We start from the raw sequence: 8,485 nt of genomic DNA, 5'->3' as shown, positions 1-8,485 counted from the left end.
GCCGTGTTCTCTCTATTTGTAAGGTTTCATAGAAAAACGATATTTCCAGAATAGCTCCAAATGCCTAAGGAATATGAGAACATTCTCTTTCAGAGACATTGTAAGTGGGAAAATGAAGGATTAATCTTTGTTAGAAACAGTATGCTTACTGGGTGTACCTGGTTGAATTATTAGAAGCAAGCTCAGTTTGAGTTGATTTAAACGTTTTCTCCATCATTTCACTGTCTGTATGAGGTGAAACTTTTAACTTTGTCTCTACCTAGAGCAGAATTTCACAGAAGGAAGGAAATTTTGCAGCCAGTTGGCTCGCCTCCCTCTGTCACAGTCTCTCAGGCACGGGCATGCCTGGTCACACGCAGAGCGGGCGGGCTGGCCAGGGCCCTGCCCAGCAGCAGCGCCCCCCTCTCTGCTGCAGGTCTCCAGCGCTCGCACTAGTACCCCGCCTGCTGTTTACTAGCTGTGTGGCCTCGGGCCTCAGTTTCCTCACCAGTCAGACGGAAGGGCTCAGTTAGATCACCTCCGAGACCTCCTCCAGCTCTGAGACGTGGCAGGGCAGGCTGTGAGACGGGGTGTGTGCGCTCATCTGCAGAGTAGCCTCCGCCCCAGGGCTCGGTCCAGCTCAAGTGCTGGTTGAATGGATTGTAAGTAGAAGGTGTAGCAGCCCCAGTGGGGGAGAGCCAGCAGCGCTGGGGGATGACAAGAGGCCTCCGTGGGGTAGATGCTGACTTGCTGTGAGTATGTTGTCTGTGATTCAGGGCCTGGTTTTCAGTCCACTGAGGTTAGAGTGGGCATCTCAGAAAGAACACTGAGACAAGCCCTCGGAAGCACGGATTGTGTGTCCGCTCCTGTAGACACGGTGGATTTGGAGAGAGTTTAAAGTGAATCCCTTTTATTTTATGCCCCGCTGGGAACTGCATTTGCTGCCTGTAACCAGAGACAAGCAAGCAACAGAGAAACCACGCGGAGACCGGTGGAGCCCTCACTGTTACGGACGTTGGTGGGAAAGATAACGTCAGACAAACCTGATCTTCGTTCCTGATAGAATTTTAAGGTTGGTGGAAATGGGGAAGACAGGAGATTCCATAAATGTTTATTTTAGAAAAATACTTGGCATTGAGCTTTAATGACACCCTCTTTTGTGGAGAAGTTCTCAGTGGTTTGGAAGCTACCACTATCATTTGTGTTTGAAAGTAGCTACATTGCGGTAAATAAAGAAAAAACAAAACAAAAAGTCCGATGGAGCTAGGACACTCCAGGGCAGTGAGAAGCAATGAGGATGAGAGGGTTAAGTTCCAGAACGCCTAATGCTTAAGGGAAGACAGGGAGATGGGAAGGTACAGGTGGTTTGGAGCCATGATTTCACGTGTGATGGAAAGCAGATGAGCTCTGGAAAGATGCTTATAAGACAGAATCAGGGGTAATTTGCTAAATGAGTTCAAACCCGAAGGTTCCAGAAGGCACCTGCCAGGTTAGAAGCACGTTGGGAATGTGGGAGTCAGCAGATTGCTGTTTCCCTGACAGTGGGCCCTGCTGCCTCTCACGAGAAGCCCCCGGACGAGTGTCGGGTGGCCCTCCCATGAGTCCCGGGGCGGAGCGTCCGTCCCCAGAGCTGCTGACCTCCGCTGAGCACCGGCAGCCTCTCCCACCCGGCCTCCACGGGCCCATCTGGCAGCTCCCTTGTAAACATGCAGGTCCTACTTCTTCTTCTTCTTCTTCTTTTTTTTTTTTTTAAGTTTTTACCACTAGTTTTATTTCTTCCCTGTCCATTCAATACTGTTTTTCTTTTTCTGCTAGAAGAACGTCCTGGGAGATTTCTATTCTCTCATTTGCAGAGTAACAGTAACTGTCCTTGCACTTCACTGACTTCTGAGAAAGTGGAATAAGAATGAGGAGACATCAATAAAAGAACTGTTATCTTTCTTTAACGGGTCAAGGATTTTCATGAGGCAAAATTATTCAACTGATTTGCTTATAAAAATGCCTACTTTCTGTGCTTTAAGTATGTTAACAATATTAGGGTTCTTCAGAGAAACAGAGCCAATAGAAATACACACACACACAAGAGCAAATATCCTATTGGTTGTGTGTGTGTATGTGTGTGTACACAGAGAGAGGGAGGGAGGGAGACAGAGCTGCACTCTGAGGAAGTGGCTCGTCACTTGTGCAGGCTGCCCTGCCGCCTGCGGGCAGGGGCCCCGGGAGAGCTGTGGGGCAGTTCAGTCTGAGCCCCGAGGCCCGAGACCCGGGAGTTGATGGTGTAACTCCCAGCCCGAGGGCAGGAGAGGAGGGGATGAGAGATGAGGAAGGAAAAAGGGCAGATTCCTCCTCTTCCACTTTGTGTTCTGTTCGGGCCCTGGATGCACTGGATGATGTCCCCCCACGTCAGGGAGGACCGTCTACTTTACAGAGTCCTCTGATTCCAATGCCAGTCTCATCAGAACACGCGCAGATGTAATGTTTAATCTCAGTGCCCTGTGGCCAACTGAGGGGCACCTGAACTTAAGCAGGGCAGCTTAACCCTTGCCTTCCTCCTTTGAAATCTATGGCAGAAGACGTAATGCCAGAGGACTCCCTGACTCTCCTCCCAAATACATAAAGTGGAAGACGAAGTCACAGACGTGTGACTCTGGGAGAATACTCAGCAATCACAGGCTGGGTGGGGAACTTCCTTTACTGTGCCATGTTTTCTGGTCAAAAGCAAGTTTGCCGTCTTAGAATCTTGTGTCCAAGGTGGAAGGGGTCTTGCTTCAATGACCACCATGTCTGCTGTGGCACTGGCTGGGCTGACACCATGGCTCCCAGGGAACGGAAGTCTCCATCTAGAGGCGGGTGGGGGTCCAGGGGCTGTAGGTAGCTCTGTTCCTGAGGTCATCCAGAGACCTAGGTCCTTTCTGTCTCATTGCCTCACCTCCTGCAGGCTGCCTTCTCTGGTCTACAGAGGCGTGCCGGGCCCCGGCAGCAGGCCCAGGCCCCCGTGGTGGGAGGAAGCGAGGCCTAGTGCATACTGACCGTGTCTGATTGCTCTCCTTCCTTCCAGAAGCCATCCCGGGTTCACCCTGGCTGCGCCTTCTAGGATCCTATGGAGGGGGAGGAAGGTGGGAGACAGGGTCTCTTATTAAAAGGGCAAAGGAGGAAAGATACGGGTGACAGTTAGAGCCCCTTTCACAGTTACCCTTCCACGTGCACAGCTGTAACAGTAGCACAAGGTAAAGATGATGTGCTTAGGGCCAGTCAGAAAGGCGTGAAATGACCACCGGAAAGGGGTTTGAATTTTGTTCCTGATCGCGTGGAGGGGACTTACTCAGAGTAGCAGGCAGCAGAGCACTGGGGAAGTACAGCCCACCACAGGCCCCCCTCCCTCCCAGAGCTGGTGAAAGGCATCCTCGCTTTCTGCCTGAGGACACTCCCGGCCCTCGGCAGTGCCCACCGCTCAGGCTGCGGCCTCCAGCTAGCCTCCCTGCTTCTCGGGCTCCCCTGCGTCTCATCCCGCTCTCACACAGCCTTCTCCTCCACCCGACACCCTCCCACCTGGGCCACAGGAAGCTGTGTGTCCATGTTCCCCCCACCCGGCTCGCAGTCCCCGATGGCTGGCCCCGTGCCACCAACGGTGAGACCTCTTCTCATTCCCGCTCAGTCTGCCGCAGATGTGCCCCCAGCACGCCTGTGAATGTTCAGCTCCTAATCTTTTCATCCTTTGTTACAAAATGCTTTTCTTTTAATGCCTCTATACTTTCTGTTTGCGTTTGAAGCCCTTTTCCTGTTAATGACCTCAAGGTGGATGTTTCCCTTAATTGAAGAAAGAACAACAGCCCTCAGTGTCACCATCCCGCGTCTCGTGCCTGTTGCCCCCCTGTAAAAGGCGCAGACAGAGCGGTGTTGTCCGGGCGCTGTTGACTTTCCACTCCTGAAGCAAAGGGGAATAATGGCCAATCACTGCGACGTGCCCCAGCCGGCAGAATGCACTGCTTTCAGAACTAATCACTCCCGATGGGTCCCAAACAATATGTATGTGTATTTAGGGGAAAAATCAATAAGAACATTCCTCTTTGACCAGTTGGTAAGACGGACATAACATAATGGCTTTGGTCCTAAAAGAAGCTCCTCGTGCCTTTCATCTCAATTAGCTACTGCACCAGCCCAGGCAGGGACAACAAAAGCTCCTTTCAGAAGGCCAGGTCTGAGGGCAGAAGGTAAATCGGTAATTGGATGCCTCTCCCGGCAGAGGCCTCACAGAGAGAGAATGGGGAGCCAGCTGGTGGCTGCTGATCAGCAGACAAGAGCGGGGCTTGTTCTGTGACGCTTCCTTCTGCCCGAGCTCGGGAGCGGCGTTGTATTCTGTATGGTCCTTGGTCAAAGCACGTCTTTGATCTTTCTTGCCCACTCTTTATAGAGCACTTTGTTCCTTCCCTCCTAAAGTCTTCTTAGTATCTGCTCCTAAGAAAGGCGGGGCATATGGGTGTATTTTACTTGTGGGTAAACCACCTCTTCCAGCGTCTTTCTTCTGAAAACGAGTCTGTTCTTGTGGAATCGAGTCTCCAGCCCCAGGTTTGTGGACTTGCGGCCACGCACGAGTTAGTAATGCTGGTGACAAAAGGAGTATCATTCAGGTGTTGTGTTAGGCAAGCCGGGGCGTAAAAGGCCACAGTCGGTCTGCGATGGCTTTAGCAGGCTTGGGGCGGCACAGCCCGCGGGCGTGGACTTTAAGAGAAGTACACCCTGAGTAAAGGCTGAGAAGTAGTTTAACAGCAGGTGAGCTGCCTCCACGGTGGTGCCAGGACCTCTCCTTCCCCTTCATGAGCTTCAGGGCGGAGGTGAACGTCCAGGTCTGCTCTGCCGTCGTTGAGGAAGAAGAGTTGAATGGAGGAAGCCATGACGTGGCTGTATTTCCCCGGGAACGTATCCTAGTTCCGCTCGAGACCAGTAAGGCAGGAGCCTGTGAAGGGACAGTCATCTGCATCTCGCTTTCTGCTTTGTTTCTGGCTGAGTCGCAGGTGTCACAGCAGTGCACCTGAAGCGGTGCTGGAAACCGCATGGAAGTGTCCGCTCACCTCCTGCACAAATGCAGCGCAGTGGCTGGAGGCCTGGGAGGCCTTGGCTTCACCCTGGCTCTCACACGTGCCCTCCCTGGACCTCCTCAGGACACGGGGCAGCAGGAAACAGTGCCCTTCTTGCCTTACCACTTTTTAAAAGTTCAGTCAAGTCATAACATTTTAATGAGTTAAAACACAGGTTGGGACTCCTGGGTCCTTGGCGCAGCGGGGAGGTGGCTGGGCCCCAGCGGCCTGTCACATGGGCCCGGCTGGGAGCGCCCGCTCCCTCGCACGGGGGGAGGCGGTTGAGGATTCGCCCACGGTCCCCGTAAGAGCTGACGTTCTGTAGACTTCTGTTTGCTTGCTTGTTTGTTTTCCTGAGCAATTAACAAGAACGCTTGGATGAGTGCTGCCTTTTCGTCTTATAGGAGCTTAAGTTTGGAAAAAAAGTAAATAAACCCAACTAAATAGGAAACCACAGCCGACTGCTCTGAGTGTTCACCGTAGGTTTCCCCGGGCATTTGGGGGGGGTGGTGGTGTCCCTGTCAGTGACATAGGCGGTGTGCCTTCCCGTGAAGGCCCAGGTCAGAATAACACACGTCACCTCCGGGCCACTGCTGACACTGGGGCTGGAGGAACGACCTTGAGGCGCTCACAGGGTTGACTGTTTTCCAGGGACCTGCCTGAAGAATTTCCCAAGCAGGTGCTTTTTAGATTCCTTTTTCCTACCATTTTCTCGAAAGGAGCTCTCACATTTGTGATTTTTCCATCATTAAACCAAAATCCACGGCCGTTTTACCTGCCGCACTGGTCCTGGTGCCTGGTACTGATGGCCGCACCACCATTGTCCCCTGAGCTGCATGTGGCTTAAAAAGCAGCTTAGACTCTGAGGTGTCTGCATTATTGTTCTTCCTCGCCTTCTCAAATCCCACAGATCTGTCCTGCCCTTTCACTGACAAGACTATGTTATGTACATTCAATTGCTACTGAAGCTGTGTCAGGCTAGAAGGCGGCACGCGCTGATACTAAGAATTTTGAGTCAATAGGCAACTGTTTTAAATAAGGTACAGGATATACTTCAGATGAGGAAAATGAATCCATTTTATTCATTAAATGTGTGAAAGGGTCCTGCCGATGCTCTGTGCGCTCCCAGGCTTTGTGCACTGGCTAATTTGTCTTCAGTCACTGGTGTTGGAGCCCTACCACACCCCCCCTTTTTACCTCCTGGTTCTCCGTCTGGCAGCCCTCCTGAGAAGTAACAAATCAAGACCGAGAAGAGTGTGTAGGAAACACTCATGTGCCTACCCCGGCGGAATCCACCCCTCTGCTTTTTCCCTGGGTCAAATCTGGGTTACCCAGGTCCAAACTGGGGACACTGACATCAGTTGTGGGTCAAAATCCACAAGCAGTGTGGTGAGAACTCGAAGCGAGTCTCTGAGGCCGAAAAGGCTGGGAAAGGGTTCCTGCTTTAAGTTCAGGTTCTGAGCCCTCAGGACCTGGAGGCAGCTGAGGTGGGGTTTCCTACAAAACACAAGGAACAGTGGTAGAGAGAACGTTTATGTAAAAATTACTCTTCTAGAATTTGATACTTTCCTAAAAGTGAAAAGTCTACTTTCAGACATCAGAGAAATATAAGATGCTCCTCTAAGAGAAAATTAAGCTTCTACCTGTTCTGATTTAATGGTTTAGCCAAAGAAATCATGTTCCCTTGCTTTACTTTGACTTAGAATTTCAGGCCTCATATAAGATGAAAATATTTCCCATTGGTATCTGGAGAGACAGACGTAGAAACAGAAGAATATGCATTAGAGGAGAGCTGGAAATACAATTTAAAATCTAATCCACTATTTTAATCACTAAAAAAAATGTCCAAGGAAGCTGAAAACTTACAAAGGATTTCTGTATTTAGGAAAGGAGACTAAGGAGCCAGAAGAAATCGAGCTGTGCCCTTAAGACTGTGCCTGAGGGCTCCTTCGCACCCCTGCGATGCTTCACACAGCTTCTGGGATGTCCTCTGCTGGTCTTCAGTCACCACGTGATTAAAGGAGAACGTGGCTCCTGGTCACATTCACGGCTATGGCAGCTCCTCAGAGGGGAGGAGCTGCTGGTCACACAGCACCACCGACGCTGCCCGGCATCCTAAGCTTCCACATACATGTCAGGCATTTTTTTTACAATCTCGAAATGTTATCAATGGAGGAGGTTTTAAAGATTCTGTGGTCTAATCCACTAATTTCACAGAAGAGAAAACAGAGGCTTACTGAGATTTAAAGGATGTGCCTGGGGGTAGCTAGCTGTCTGTGGCGGGGCCAGGACCAGAATTCAGTTCTCTCTGTGCAGTTCGTTGTTTTTCTGGCTTTGTGTGTAAAGGAAAACATATAAATCCTAGTAACTGCCTCTGTGTGGTTTTCCCCATGGTGTAGTAGTCCAAATCTAATGGATTGAGATTGTCATATTTTCCAAAACCTCCTGAAAACACACACACACATATAAACACAGCTTGAGGACTCCCATACTTTGTGTGTTCAGAAATAAGTCTTACGCGTAGTCCTATGCACATGGTCCCTGGTTAGCCCCCGGGCGGCACCGCTTGCTGGCCTCCCAGCCCTTCTCCCAACGCAGGCGGGCCTTAGACTAGGGTGCGCCTGGGGCCAGGAGATGGGTTGATGGGTCCATCTGCCATGTGACCCTTCTGGAACAGCTGGGCCTTCACCCGCATCAGGGTGCACACTGCCCATCACAAGCAGACTGGACCACGTCACGCAAATGTGATCTCCCACACGTGCTCAGACTAACCCTGTGTTCCACTAGTACTGGAGGTACACTTGTGTATTGTGTCGAGTGCTTTATAAACCTTATCTCATCCAGCCCTCACAGCTGTCAGCAGTGCTGTCACCAGCATTTGCTCTGACTAGTCTTGGAGAGGTGAAGTCACCTGTCTAGGGAAGATGGACCCAGGTCCCGTAGAGATGGCGTGGGAAGGGGTCAGAAAGGCTCACCTGCCCTACGCCTGCAAATCGGTGGCGCTAAACAGGACCTCGGATTCCCCTCCTGTTAGCCTAGCAGAGCAGCGAAGCAGAGCGGGGCGTGCTTGACAGACCACGTGCTCGAGCTGATTCACGTGCAGCCGCTGTGTCCAGAGAGCGCTAGCTGACTTGCCCCTCAGCACAGAATCTCTCTGGGATTCAAAGGCGGGGGAATGTGGGGCCAAATGACGTAGACGGTGCCAAGGACTAAAATAGTGTCTGCTAACCCTCCACCTCTGACGCCCTGACTGCTGGGAAGAGCCCCGTGAGCACAGTTCAGCTGTCGCCGGCCCGCTTGCACAGACACCCTCTGTGGAGTGTGTCTCCTTCCCCCCGGGTTCAAGGAGGATGAAGGGGCACTTTCCACTCTCCAAGTGGGCAGTTTGCACACAGCCTCAGTGTCAAGAATTTGAACAACTGCAGCGTGGA

General features: G+C 51.5%; 1 long non-coding RNA gene across 1 annotated transcript; it reads left to right on the top strand.

The window, feature by feature from the left end:
- Positions 1–416: 416 nt before the first annotated feature.
- On the top strand, positions 417–7,426 carry LOC106728693. Its single transcript, XR_001364951.2, has 3 exons — positions 417–731; positions 935–1,051; positions 6,940–7,426. It is a non-coding gene; the product is annotated as an uncharacterized LOC106728693 (long non-coding RNA).
- The last annotated feature ends 1,059 nt before the right edge of the window (positions 7,427–8,485 follow it).

Source organism: Camelus ferus, chromosome 35 (assembly GCF_009834535.1).
Source record: "Camelus ferus isolate YT-003-E chromosome 35, BCGSAC_Cfer_1.0, whole genome shotgun sequence".
In the NCBI taxonomy this organism is placed as follows: Eukaryota; Metazoa; Chordata; class Mammalia; order Artiodactyla; family Camelidae; genus Camelus; species Camelus ferus.
This window is presented reverse-complemented; position numbering and strand designations above follow the sequence as displayed.